We start from the raw sequence: 14,441 nt of genomic DNA, 5'->3' as shown, positions 1-14,441 counted from the left end.
TTAAAAACTTTTCTGTCTAAACAGGCTTTCTGTTGAGAATTTTTCAAATTGATTTATTTTATTTTAAAAGTATCCACAGAGTCAACCAAACATAGTTGTAGTGGTTCACTGTTCCACAGCCTTGGTACCACAGACCGAAAGACAACAACTAACAACTAACAAACTCTGAGTGTGTGAACGGAGACAACGAGCAGCAGTGTATTTTGTGAGAATAGCCAAGATAGATAATCTAGAGCCTGGCCATTTAGTGCTCTGTATGTTAAAAGAAGAATTTTTTTTAAAAAAAGCTAAAATCTATTGGGAGCCAATAGGAAGAATATAAAATTGCAGTAATGTGAGCTCGCTTGCTAGAACGTGTTAGTAGTCTGGCCGAAACATTTTGTATAGCTTGGAGGCAAGAAAGAGATGATTTGTCCAAGCTGGTAAACAGGACATTACAATAATCTAAACACGATGACAGAAGTGCATGAACAATTTCTTTTCCAGTTCAGCTTAGGAGACCATGTGTCGCAAGTTAGAAATGTTCCTTAAATGAAAGAAACAGGAACGAGACAAAGGTTTTACAAGCAAGTCAAGGCCCAGAGAAGAATCATATATCACTCCCAAGATTTTGAATGTTTGACTTAGCAGTTGGACAGAAAGAAGCAGGAACCTGACTGATTTTAGAATGTAGTTCAGGAGGAGCTATAATCATGGTCTCAGTCTAGGTTTTTAAAACAAGGTCATTGTCACAGAGCCAATCCAGCTGATGAGGCTTAAAATACATATGCAGCTGAATGTCATCAGCATAGAAATGATTTCACTTCTAGTTAAAAACCAGTGACCAGTTTAAAGTAAAATGACTCCACTCTGTGGCAATCCTATCAACATGTAATCTTCCAAGCCATTAACATTAAATAGGCATGGCTCATCTTTAAACTGAAGCTTCATCGGATGTGCATGGGCTTTTGGAAGACTGGGGAAAAAATTCCCTGATCAAATGAGTCTCAATTTTGCAAAAAAAAAAAAAAAAAGAAGGAAAAAAAAGTAGAAGAAGCATGGATCCATCCTGACTTGTATCAACATTTCACACTGGTGGTGTAATGATGTGTGGGATATTTTCTTGTCCAGCCCTTGACCACATTGTACCAATCTTCTGATGGCTACTTCCAGCAAAATAATCCACCGTGTCACAAAGCTCAGATAATCTCAAAGTGGTTTCTTGAGCATGATACTGAGTTTGATTTTCTCAAATGGCCTCCACAGTCACCAGATCTCACTCCAATAGAAAACCTTTGATATGTGGAATAGTAGATTCCCATAATGGATGTGCAGCCAACAAATCTGCAGCAACTGTTGATGTCAATATAGACCAAAATCTCTGAGGAATGCTTCCAGTACCTTGTTGAATTTATGCCATGATGAATTAAGGCAGTCCTGAAGGAAAAAGGTCTCCAGTCTTTGGGATCTGGTGGATCAGCAAGTTCCCATAATGGATGTGTAAACAAATCTGCAGCAACTGTGCGACCAGGCGAAAAATCAGACCAAGACTAGGCCATTTGACCCACTTTGGTAATAAAAAAAATGTCTGTTAATTGTTGACTAAGAATTGACTAAGATCAGTAAGAGAGAAATATGTTGTGAGTGGCTTAAAAATGAATATTTAGGCAACACTAGCATGTTCAGGTCACAGCTGTTCTTTACATAAACACAATTTAATGTTATTGAGATGGCTTTATGGGCTTAGGTGATGTCAAAGTCAATTTGTTTTTCATACCTTTCAAAAAAGTAACATGAACCAACTGTTGCCATGTAGGTATGAAATCAAGCTAAAACCAACAGTATATTTTGGCAGTCAGAGCAAGTGTACATGCTTTGTGGTTAAATGGCTCACAGAAGCTCATAAGTCCTCTAAAACCCTGCAGTGCACTCTCAAAAACAATATGAGTGGATGGTTGTGGTGTTATGCGAACAACACAAAGTCAGAATAACAAAGTAATTCAGCTACTTTTGTAAATGATTGTGCAAATCTCAGCAAATATAAATGATATCTTATTGCACACACTTTAACTCATGTCAGGACACGACTTTTCATGTCAATGAAATGCATGTCTTCGTAAACCCTTTCTCATAAGTCTTAATGCTCTTCTTGAACATTTATTTGCAGTCAAATTAAACAAATGAGATACATGAATGAAGCTTAGTCACTCTGTGCTTATGCTAAGCTAAGCTAATTCTAGCCTTGCCCTAGCTTCTGGTTTACCTTGCTGACCAGAGTTTCGATTTTCAAAACATTCCTTCATGAGTTGTTACATTGTAGTGAAGACGTGAAGCTGAAGGAAAGTAAGTATGATGATAAACAAAGATAACAAGTGAGAGTAAAGCTGGAATGAATAGAGTGGGACTAGCTAAACACTAGCAAGATATATTTTCTACAGGCTCGACTGATTGTGTAGACAGAGAATAACAGCATGAAATATGTGCCATATCCAATTTTAGCAGGGTATAATGTGCTTGTAAGCTTACGTCTGTGATACGCTGTGTTCACTGCATCATTCCATGTTTGGCACTGATCACCACCTGCACTCATGTATATATCATGTATATATCTATCCACTTAGCACTTTTAATTCTTATTCTTATTTTTATATTTTTATGACAGTATGTTTGCACTGAAGCACCGCAGCAATTTCCTAATGTTGTAAACCTGCTCAACATTTGGCAATAAAACCCTTTCTGATTCTGATTCTGATAAATAGTGCTTTTACTTTCCTCAACACATTATCTAATTGTCCAAGCATGGCCACATGTGAGATACTGTGGAGATAATTTGGCATATGGCGATATCAGCAAGTCATATGTAAACAGTATGTCATTCCTTTGTAAAACAAAGGGGAGAGTTAAGGGAATGGAGCATGGAGCTTTAAAGAGAGGAGGGGGAAGCAGTAAGGAAGTAAAAAAGATGAAGGGGGTTTAGGGCAGAAAGAAGCAGAATATTTAAGAGGATTGGAAAACAACGACAGTCCCTCCAAGGTCTTCAATAACCTCTATCAGGACAGGAAGCTACTCCATCAATCACTGTGAAGACAACTTTCTTTTACTTTCTTCCTCGGGCACTAAACCCAACAGACGCAGCAGCGCAGCTGCTCCAAAGTGGCCTGCCTGCTATTTTCATTCCTATCTCTCCGTGAGCACACACATTTTGCAAATACACACATACAGCTGGGATTTAGTCGGTAATTACAGGACTACGGGCAGACTCCAAACCAGTTACACCGCCGAGAAACTGATTGATGTAAAAGAGTGAGGCTGATGGCAATGAAAGGACACAGGATGCGAAACCTCAGCACTGTAACTCTTAAGATCTGTGTGTGTGTGTGTGAGAGAGAGAGAGAGAGAGAGAGAGAGAGAGAGAGAGTGAGAGAGAGAGTGAAAACCACCTTAAACATTTCCAACATACAACACATTTTACAGAAAAGTAAAAACTATATTCAACATTGTAAAGAGAGTTGTTTTTTTTTAAAATACGCTCATTGCTAGCCTGTAGAGCTGGGCGATAGAACGATAACGATATGTATCGCGATATAACTTTTACTCGATAGAGAAATTAAGCTATCGCGATAGACCTCGCCGCTCTTGTCCTCTTAAAAAAAAAAAAAAAAAAAAAAGGTCAGCCAATCCAAATTAAGTAGCGCAGAGCCGAACCAATCACAGCCGCAGCGTCACGTCGCGTGACTTGTTACGTACAGCACAAGTGCCAAGCCACACGTGTGTTTGTTTGGGAAGCAGCCAGCGGGTAATGGAGCCAGCGCGTAATGGAGGAAATGAGTGTGCCGACTAGAAAAATCAACCGAGCGTGACCGAAGAGAAAACAGATGATGGTTCCAATGCCGGAGAGATTGTCGAACAGAAGAGCCATAGAAGTTCCGTAGTGTGAAGGTATTTCGGCTATTTCAAGTCTGACAAAAAACAGAGTAGCGTGCACTGTAAATTGTGCCGAAAGCAAGTCTGGAAATACAATAAACTGGTGCATGCGTCACACTGTGCGCCACGTTATTGTTTCGGTGAAATGAATTTCTACAATACTGTTAATTCTACTCTCTGCAGTGTTTAAATGCTTACATATACACAAAGTTACTGTCCGTCCACACATACGACTCGGTTCTGCTTCTATGCCCCAGCTTTGTTTACTTTTTCCCACCGAGGCTTCTAGACTTCTGATTGGCCAGTATTTCTGCACGGTTAGGAATCTAGCGCCACCTGCTGCTTTGGCATGTTCATAGCAGCGTTTTCCTTCATTTCTGCCTTTATTGTGTGGACGGGATTATTTTTTTAAAACGAAAATGGAAAATCTCCGTTTTCAAAAATACCCGTGTACGTGTGGACGTAGCCTCAGTCTCTGACTGGAAGCGCTAATTCGTCATTCGGCTTTTGTCAGACTAAAGTAACTGTTAAAACTGTTTGAAAAGCTCAGCTATACAACAAGGAGAGATTGAGAATTTCCTTTTAGTTCTCAGTTTATTTGATATTGACAAAAGTTAGTCAGTTTTGTCTGTTCTTCTGTAAAACAAACTAAGATTTATTTTTAGAATTAATATTTTGTTTCTAAGTGGAATTGACAATTTAGTAGTCTGTTTCGTTTGTTCTATTTTGAAACTTTAAACGCTTTAGCGGCTGCCTTTTGTGTAGTTTGCAATATTTGCCTTTATTTATCTGAAAAAGTCTCATGTTCCTTAAGTACATCTACCCTGTTGAACTTATGGGAAATAAATATTTAAATAAAAACAAGCTGCTGATTATTTCACATTTTACTTGTGAGCAACGGCACATTTAAATCTTACAAATATAGTTATTTGGCTTATATCGTGATAGATATCGTTATTGCCTGAAATGAAAAAAACATATCGTGATATGAAAAAATCTCATATCGCCCAGCTCTACTAGCCTGGCATTAAGACTGAAATACAGAGCCTGAGAAATGCAGTGGTGCAAACTGTTTAAAAAAATACCTCCAACTTTATTCCAGTGTTGTTTTGTGGCAAATCCATGTGCAGAACACAACCAGTCAATTGAATCAAGTGGACATAAGGCGAAAATCTGCGTCTACCTGACCCTATCGCAAGTATTTCGTACCCTGAATGCATTAATGCTTAAAGTCTTCTTACCATAGTTAGGCTGCCAGAACTGTAGTTAAAAATAATGTATAAATTCTAAGAAATGTGAGCATGTAAATGCAGGTAAGATCAAAAGTTGTTGACATTAGATTATTTGTTAAATATTTAAATAAATAGTAAAGGGTAATGTGTTAACTGAAAAAATAATACTGCATATAGACAACAGAGAGTATAAAACATTGATGTAGCTTCGGGTGACCATATTTTGATTTCCAAAAAAAGAGGACATTTGGCCCAGTCATGAAGAATTTTAATAATACTGTTTGTTTCAAGAAAATTTTAACATATTTAAAAGATGCCTTCTTTGTGCGGTTAATGAATGGTGAAATAGAAAATGTCATATAGGCTTTTACAAGTCAACAAGTGCAAAAAAAACAACTTAAAAACCACTGGAATTAAATAATGTTACAGAAATAATGCCTCATCCGTATAAGAAAAATTATAGTGAGGTACCAGTGAGGTATTGTGCAATAGTTTCTGCTGTCTCATTTGGCGTTTCTAACCTCAATTAATTTTGTTTGCGCACCACCATTCTTCCAGTCAAAGTATGATTGGGAATATTTTCCCTGTTCCATGGTTACTTAAGTCTGAGAAATGCCACAGTTCTGGATTTCATTAAGAGCTTCAAGAGTGACTTCCACTGAATGTAGCACTATCACACCATTGACAATAGCTTCAGTCTTAGTGTAGTGATGTTCGATTCGTGAACGAATCGTTCAATACTTGAGAATCACTTTACTGATTCGAGAATCATGATTCACAAGCGCAACTGACTCATCCCTGTTGCTGTTAACAATCTAATTCCATTAGTAGAAATATATCTAGCTTATAATTAAAATTGTGGGGGGAAAAACAACAGCCAGTTTCTTAACAAAAACATTTCTGCTCTGAACTGGAAGAAAAACCCCTGAGTAGAAGCTCACATCAAGACAATAGCTCCTCGGTTCACAGGAGCATCGCTCAGCTAACATGCTAACAGCACATTTGAGTTACTCATCCCCTCCCTCCTGTGCTGAATCGTAGCGTAAGCGAATCACTCAGGACTCACTCACCCCCTCCCTCCTGGCTCACAGCTTCTTCTTCTTCTTGGTTGGCAACCAATGTTAAGGCGCATTACCGCCCCCTGGCTGACAGCGCAGTGGACATTTAGATGAGAAAATATATATTTGACACATTTAAGGAAAATACTAATAAAATAAAATAAAAATAAATAAATGTTCCCTTTAGAATTTTTTTGCTCTTTTTAGCTGTATAAAATAGTTGTTTTCTTTTACAATCATTCATCTTTTCAGCGCACCACTCCATGCTCTGTCCCATCTGTGAGCGCGGAACAACCAGTTACAACACAGCAGTTCGGGGATGATGTTGCACATATGGCTCCTCTGTAGGCCTATAAGCAACCCGGACATTTTCATCCATCTCGAAAATCCCCCCGGATGCCCTGGACAGAATGTGAAAAGTGGACATGTCCGGGGAAAAGAGGACGGTTGGTCACCCTAATGTAGCTTCCACATCAGAGAAATGAAGAAAATGTGGAAGTATCTTAAACCTGCATTAAATAGCAATAGCTGTGGTTCCAAAAAGACTTCCAGTCCTATATAAGTCAGCGGGTTTAATATCCCGACAGTTTAGGTCATATTGAATACAAAATCAAATTGATTTTGTAAACCTTTGCCATACTATGTTTCAACAAGGAGGCTGATACCTGGTATGGTCATTCGCTAACAACTTATAGAAAACAAGTTGTTATCCAGTGAGCAAGTTGTTTCACATCCAGGCGCTCCCCCCTTCACATCTGGATTTCTTAAAAAACAACATGGGATCTTATTCAAAATGAGACTTCCAAAATCAGTGAGTGAGTTCCCTATAGCTATGTCTATTGATGCTAGCGGCTTCCTACCGTTTCCAACAAGCTATATGCTAAGCTAAGCTAACCATCGCCTAACTCTGACTTCCTAAAAAAAGGTGTCCTAAAAACACTTGTATTGATTTCGTTTTTACTCACATTTTGGTAAATCCATAAAGGTCCCTAAACTTAAAAACATTACTATAGAACATACTAAAAGCTTGCATAAACAACAACTTATCTGGTCATCTCTTAGCTTCATATGTAATGTTAAGGCACGAGAAATTATATATATATTCAGGTAGACCTAATGTTTCTGCTAAACACTGGTTGCAGTGCTGCAGTCTGGAACAAGCTATTGAGCCCTCTTTCTTTTTCTCTCTTAACCAGTGGAGAGACACCATTAAAAATAATGAGCTTTCCTCTGTTTCTCTGTGCCTTGCAGTCAGTGAGAGTCTTCTGCTCTGGCACAGAGTCCACAGTGTAGGGAAGAGGTTTAACAGGTTTTTTTTTTTTTAATCTTAACTTTTACAATGTGAGAAAAATTCCCGGTTGTAGCAAGTAACCCATTAAGGGCTCATGTGGAGGCAGTTTACCACAATCCCGCTGGTGTGCCGGAGTGTGTAAAAAGTTGGGTCACAAACAGGGCAGGAAATTAACTTTTTCCATTGGCTGGACGTGGTACCTGGTCATATCCAAAAGTTAGCAACAGGCACTTCTTATATTTTAGCAGCCAGATGTTTTATAGCTTTTTATTTTATCTTAAAAAAAAGAGATATGTTGGAGCTGTGCTTTTTTCAGCTAGAAATGGAATTGGTCTAATGGTTATAAGATTAATTTTTCCACACAAAAAAGGGATTTCCTTAAACTCTAACTGGCACAGCAGGTTTGCTGTTTTTCACTGCTGCCTGAGCCGCACTCAAACCTGGCATCAGTGCTGCTCTACACATCTGCATCACATCATTTTAATAAAAAGGAATGATATGAAATTTATACACTACTTTGAGACCGCCATTCTCATTTAGACACAACACACTACGCATTGTGGACTGACATTACACCTTTCATCATCATTGTTTTGTCCTATGAAGTGGTAGCACATCTAACATGTGCTACCAGTACCGTTCCTGCAGCACGGCAGCATTAACTTATCCCATAATCAATCTTGTTTCACTCATTCATTCCCCTCCGTTCCACTTGTCAATACCACAGCTGCAGTTACTGGGTCAGTTCATTTTCCACATGGAGGCATCTCACATGTGGGACACTGGAGAACACTAAAATGGGTGACATGGCAGCCTCTGGGCAGCAAAGAGGTTGTGTGGTGTTACTGTTGAATGGCATGGTAGCATAATAAAAGGGCATGGCCATGTGCGTTTTTTAAAATTAAAAGAAAGGAAACATGCCCTGTTAGCTCGTGTACCAGTCCAAGAAATATATTTGGAGGAAAAACCCTAAACCAAATAATCTGAAAACATTCTCTTTTAATGACACTGTGTCAATCACAATCTGAATTTTGGGGGGGTTTTTTGCAGGAAGTGTCCAAAAACGTACCAGAAGGATAACAAGCATTCGCTTTTTGATACTTCTATGTCAGCTCTTAAGTTACTGATACTATGGCAGGGCTGGTATAATGGCCAATATTAGCTATTTGCCAATATATCAGTATGAACATTTATAACAGACGATAAATGAAAATTCAAAAACTAAAGAGGAAAAAAACCTTGGTCAACTATGTTGAATAGTTTTGCTGCTATAGGGCAAGCAGCTGCAAGCAGAGTCAGGCATGGCTTAAATCAGTAATACACAACTTTTTTGCCAATAACAGAAGATGCTTTTTAAAACTACATCTTAAATAACAGCGTCAAAAAGAAAAGATTGGCCCACATACCAAATTTTTAAACCACTTTTTAAAGGTCTTTGTTTTGACAACAGCTTCCTTCGTGTTAGTTTCATTTCCCGCAAAATGACTAGAATCCAATCCAAGAAGCGCCACTGAACTCAGTGCATCATTTGAATAAACAAATACCTTAAATGTAAGTGTATGAGCAGGTTCACAGCAATGATGGGAATGTTTTCTTTTATTAGGAAGAGTCAAAACATATTTTGACACGGTAACAATAGCAGCGTTGCTCGTCCTTATCCCACCTCCCATGACAATGATCAGCCTCCAGTCTGGAGAATACTCCGCAGTGGTTACTGCATTAACACGGTAGACAGGACTTAGAAACAACAACAACACACACAGAGACAGAAACAGAGACTGACACAGAGACAGAGCAGATCAAAACAAACACAGGTCCACCTGCATATCAGTGTCTGTCTAACTACACTGTGCACCACCTGTCAGTCAACTGAGTGAGGGACAGGCAGTTTAGAGAGGTCAAATGTGTTTATATGTTCAATCAGTGTGTGTGGGCATGTTTTGTATTTGTCAAACCAGAAACAGCAGTGTGCACTTCAAAAATTGCCCTTAATTTCACCATTAGTCATATATAGCATTTCATTGTTTTGCATTAGATTGCTAAGTGATTTTGCCTGCTTGCTTTCCTTACTTCTTCCATTGTTCATCCAGCATTCCTTCCTTTTGTCATATAAGGCTTCCTCCTCCTCAGTAACTACAGGAGCCTCCAAACCACTACCAGAAATGGCATAAACATATATTATTGACGACTGAGTAAGAAACAACCAAATTTCACCAGGTAATGAAAAACTAGGAAAATTAAGAGTGATATACAGTGCTTCCTCATTTGATGGTGTCTTTCACAGCCTTTCCTCCATCTCTCTTTGTGAGGGGGAAAACGTCAGACCATATCAGTGCTAAATGTCTCTCATAACTTCCTTGTCATTCTCAGGCCTTTCAGCTAGTGAGATGTGCAGTAAATTTGTCATCTTTGCTGCTGAAGTGGGTCAACATTTCTCCACAGCCGGCTGGATTGCGAATTAGCCCGAGAGTGAGGAGAAGTCACTCATCCCGTGTGTCAGTCACTCTTTGCCTATAATGTAGAGTGATACTACTCGGCACTGATTTTAAACTGCAAGTGAGCTAAATGTTAGTGTAAAGCAAAACATTTCAAAGTACTCAATGTAAAAACAGTTTATTACTGTGAGCAATGATACTTCTGACGCTCAAAATATTAAAAGCAACCAAATCTCTGGTATAATAAAATATTATATTCATTTTAAATTAAGACAGCATGCTAATGCAAATATGCAATTAGACAATCACATCAAAGCAACACAGCAGTGGATTTAGGCATGTAGACATGTTAAATACTTTGCGGTGTGCTTGTCGGTGCCAGGCAGACTAAGCATTTCAGAAACTGGTCATCTACTGGGATTTTCCCACACAACCGTGTCTAGGATTACAGCAAATGGTCTCAAAAAGGCAAAATTTCCAATGAGCTGCAGTTCTCTGGGTGAAAATGGTTGATATCAGAGGTCAGAGGAGAATGGCCACACCTTCCATACCGATTACAACCAAGGTATGCAGAACAGTGTAAGGTCACACCTTGGAGCAGATAGGCTACAGCAGCAGACCACACCGGGTGCCACTCCTGGTATCTACAAACAAGAAACTAAGGCTACAGTTGAATTGAACAGTAGAAAACTGGAAAAACAATCAGATGAATCTTAATTTCTGCTGCCACATTAGGATGGTTGGGTCAGACAAGAACATGTCCACCTCTTTATGACCACAGTGTATCTTCTAATGGTTGCTTCTAGCAGGATAGCAAAGCTCATCTCAGATTGGCGCTTTAAACATGACAGTGAGTTCATTGGAGTCAAATGACCTCTAAGGTCTCCCAGATCTCAATCCAAGAGAACACCTATGGGATGTGGTGGAATGGGAGATTCCCATAATGGATGCATAGCCCACAAATCTTCCACAACTGTTTGTGTCAATGTGGAGCAAAATCTCTGAGGAATGTTTCCGGCACCTTGTTGGATCAATGGAAAATTAAACGTTTAAGCTTATATCATTAGTTTAGTAGTTTTGAGATGGTTATTTTAGTTATTTTGCTCTTTGGATTTTGATTGGTGGAAGATTGATTGGATGGGTAGATCTTAAGGTTTAGCCACTGATAAGACTCTTTGTTTAAGAGTCTTGGTTTAAGACTAAAAATGACAAAATATCAATATATAACAGTGACCTAAAAACATTTGATATCCAGAGTACACCTGTGGCATCTAACAGAATGTTCAGTACTGTAGGATGTAGTCTGTGCGCTGTGCAAGCATGCAAGTTTGCCACAAAAATCTTCAACAAGTGAAGAAACTCATTAGTGCTGATGTATTTCTTTACCAGACAGTTTAGCTTACAGGCAGATATTTTATCAAGCAGTGCAGTGGTTTGATGACAGCCTGCATGTCAGAACCCACCTTTAACAACAACACCCATGCAAGCAGTCGCTTTTCGTATTACTTACAGTGATAGCTATTAAGAATAGCTTAGAGGTATGACCAGCATGAGTTATTCATGAGATTGGTTTCATATGCTGGTGTCTGTAAACATTCTCATCAAAATTCCATAAATTAGTCACATGAGGCAAAGCTGGCTCCGTTTTAATCCAGATCGAAAGCTGCCCCTTAGCAACGTAATTACACCCGAGTTTTATCCTTCATTATGCTTTTTATTGGTTCTTAAAATGGCTCTCTCACTGGTCCACCGCTCTATGTTTAAACGAGAGGGGATCATGTGAACTGGAGGGCTGGATTCAGTCACAGAAAAGGAGTGCACTGAAATCCTAAACATTATCATTAACCTTTCAGCTATGTGGGGCAGCTGCTGTTCTGTCAGATAAGATGATGAGCATAATACCAGTTTGGAAAATAGTAAACTGGTGAACACTTAAGGAGTCCATACTCTACAAAATAGTTTAAACCACTTTACTGTGTGACACTACACCGCTAGGAGTACCTGTGACGTTTGCTTGACTAATATGGTGTGTTTTCGCCATCTGGTGGTATCTTTTTGACAGTGTAATAAATCCATGCCAGTGTTCCAAATGGAAATATGAGTATCTTAATAGGAAACAAGCCATATGCAGATTAAATCCAATGGTGAAAAAATGGATAGCTGCATTATTTCAACACGTTGCCTTGTCAGTCTATAAATAAGAGAACGATCTAAAAGCACTGGTATTAATAGAGCACTTTTTAACTGAGTGGTCAAAGTGCTTTTTAGTGCAAGTCTGATTCACCCAACTACGCGCTCAGTGCTTTTTATTCTATGCCTAAGCACATTATATAACATTCACACACTCACATTATGATGAATCTATCAGCATTCATCACCAAGGATGCTTGGGCATGGACATGCTTGGGTAGGAGCTGGAGATTGAACCATAAATCTTTTGACTGGTATAAAACCCCCTGAGCCTCCTGAGCCCCAGCTGCCCATCAAGACTAGTCTAGGAGAGGATATCACTTACTGTGATTTAATCAATTTTTTAAAGCATCTAGATAATTTGGAAGAATACATTTCAAACCCCCATGAAAGATTTATTTATTTGCACTTCTTTAAAAAATAAATAAGAAATAAGGTAACGCTTGATAATCACAGTGACATAACATAAAGTCTGTTAAATTTAAATCTTTCTAGTTAGGAAGCATAAACATTTGCAAATCCATTTCATCAAAGTGATAACAGGTGGAGAAGCAACAAGATAAGCCCCAGAATGGAAATGGTTTCACAGGTGGTGGCCACAGATCAGTGCTCGTTCCTTATCCTTCCTCTACTCTTGCTTATTGCTAGTGTGCTTGTCACTATTGGCAGCGTGAGATCATGTTTAGGCATGCCTCTGATGAGACAGTGGATGGTGTCCTGGGGAATCTCCTTTCAGACCTGGATGAGTGCATCCGTAAGCATCTGTGGCCCAATTTGCCTCAGCTGGATTCAGGTTTACCAAATGTGACGGTGGTTCATTAGCATCAATACATCAGTTATCCATGAGCGTCTCTTTCTGGTGCAGAGTATTGCCAACCCCATGTCACTAGCATAAGGTCTAACATGGATGTGGAGATCTGCGTGTTGCTCTAAGAATATTCTTCACCAGACCATCAGTGACCCATTGCCTAACTGGTCATGCTGGATGATCTTGCAATCAGCAAAACATTTACCACAATGTCTCCAGACTCTTTCAGGACTGTTACATGCGCTCAGTGTGAACTTGATCTTATCTGTGAAGAGAATAGGGCATCAGTGGCAGACCGGCCAGTCCCAGTGTTCTTTGGTGAAAGTCAGTTGATCTGTATGGTGCTGAGCTGTGAGCACAGGTAACTCTGCCAGATGTTGCCACCTCACCTCATACTATTGGAGTCCGTTTCTGACAGGTACACTGGAGGTCATTTTCAGGGCTCTGGCAGTGGGTTAATGCTTTTCAATGACCCTGTCCTGCTCTCCTCACTCAATGTTGGAGACTATGCTGGGAGACACTTTAAATATTCTTGTGATAGCACATATTGATATACCTTGCTGAGCAATCAGAATGGCAGTTGTGTAATCTAAATGCTACATAAGCCGGGATAAGAAGAGAACAGGGAGATGGAGTCCACCTGCAAAACAACTTTAAAACGACAACTGGGGAGAAGGGAAAAAGCAGACTCCAATCATGCCAGCAAAATGCTCCCAACAGCACAACAGAGGCTCTGGAACCTCTCTGGCTACGTTCAAACTGCAGATCTTAATGCTCAATTCCAATTTTTTGATCAAATCCGCTCTAGTGTGAACCCTCAAAGCGGCCCGCATGCGCAAAAGAAGACATCACACACAGCGTGCTCTGTTTAGACCCAGACCAAACGTATTGTTTGACTGATGGCCCTTAATCTACAGACTTGTTTCGGACTTTACGTTTCCCAATGTTTCTTTAAGTTATATTGTTATTTACATATGGCCTAATAATTATCCTTATTGCTGTTTTAGAGTGGAGCGGTGCTTCAAAGGATAGTTGCAGATTTCTGTCAGAACCTGCAGATTATACAGTACAAATAAAATGTTCATGTTTCTCCAACGTTGTCTTCCCAACAGTTTCACTGGATGGCCAGGAAGCGTTCACGATGTCTTCTTGTGCCCTTCTCCAGCGCTAATTGCCGTCTGTCTTGTGTCAGTGACGTAAAAGACGGATTTAATGCGACATGACCGTTCAAACCGCAGTCGCTTTCTAAAACATCAGATACGTATCGGATTCAGTACCACATACGAAAGTGACCCAGATCGGATTTGAAAATATCGGATTTGTGCTGTTCATACTGTCATACCATGATCGGATATGGGTCGCATAAGGTCAAAAAAGTTGGATTTGATGCGCCTTCGCCTGCAGTGTGAACAAAGCCTTTGTGAAGGTCAAAGGTTATTGGTCTCTCTTTTTAAAAAAAAAAAAAAATCACATGCACATTTTAAGTGGACTTAGTTAAGATTGCAGTTAATTTCTGAAATTTTA

Source organism: Rhamphochromis longiceps, linkage group LG17 (assembly GCF_057381845.1).
Source record: "Rhamphochromis longiceps isolate RC_006_pf linkage group LG17, R_longiceps_female_GT1.1, whole genome shotgun sequence".
Classification (NCBI taxonomy): domain Eukaryota; kingdom Metazoa; phylum Chordata; class Actinopteri; order Cichliformes; family Cichlidae; genus Rhamphochromis; species Rhamphochromis longiceps.
The sequence above is the reverse complement of the archived record's forward strand: the minus strand, read 5'-3'. Positions refer to the sequence as shown.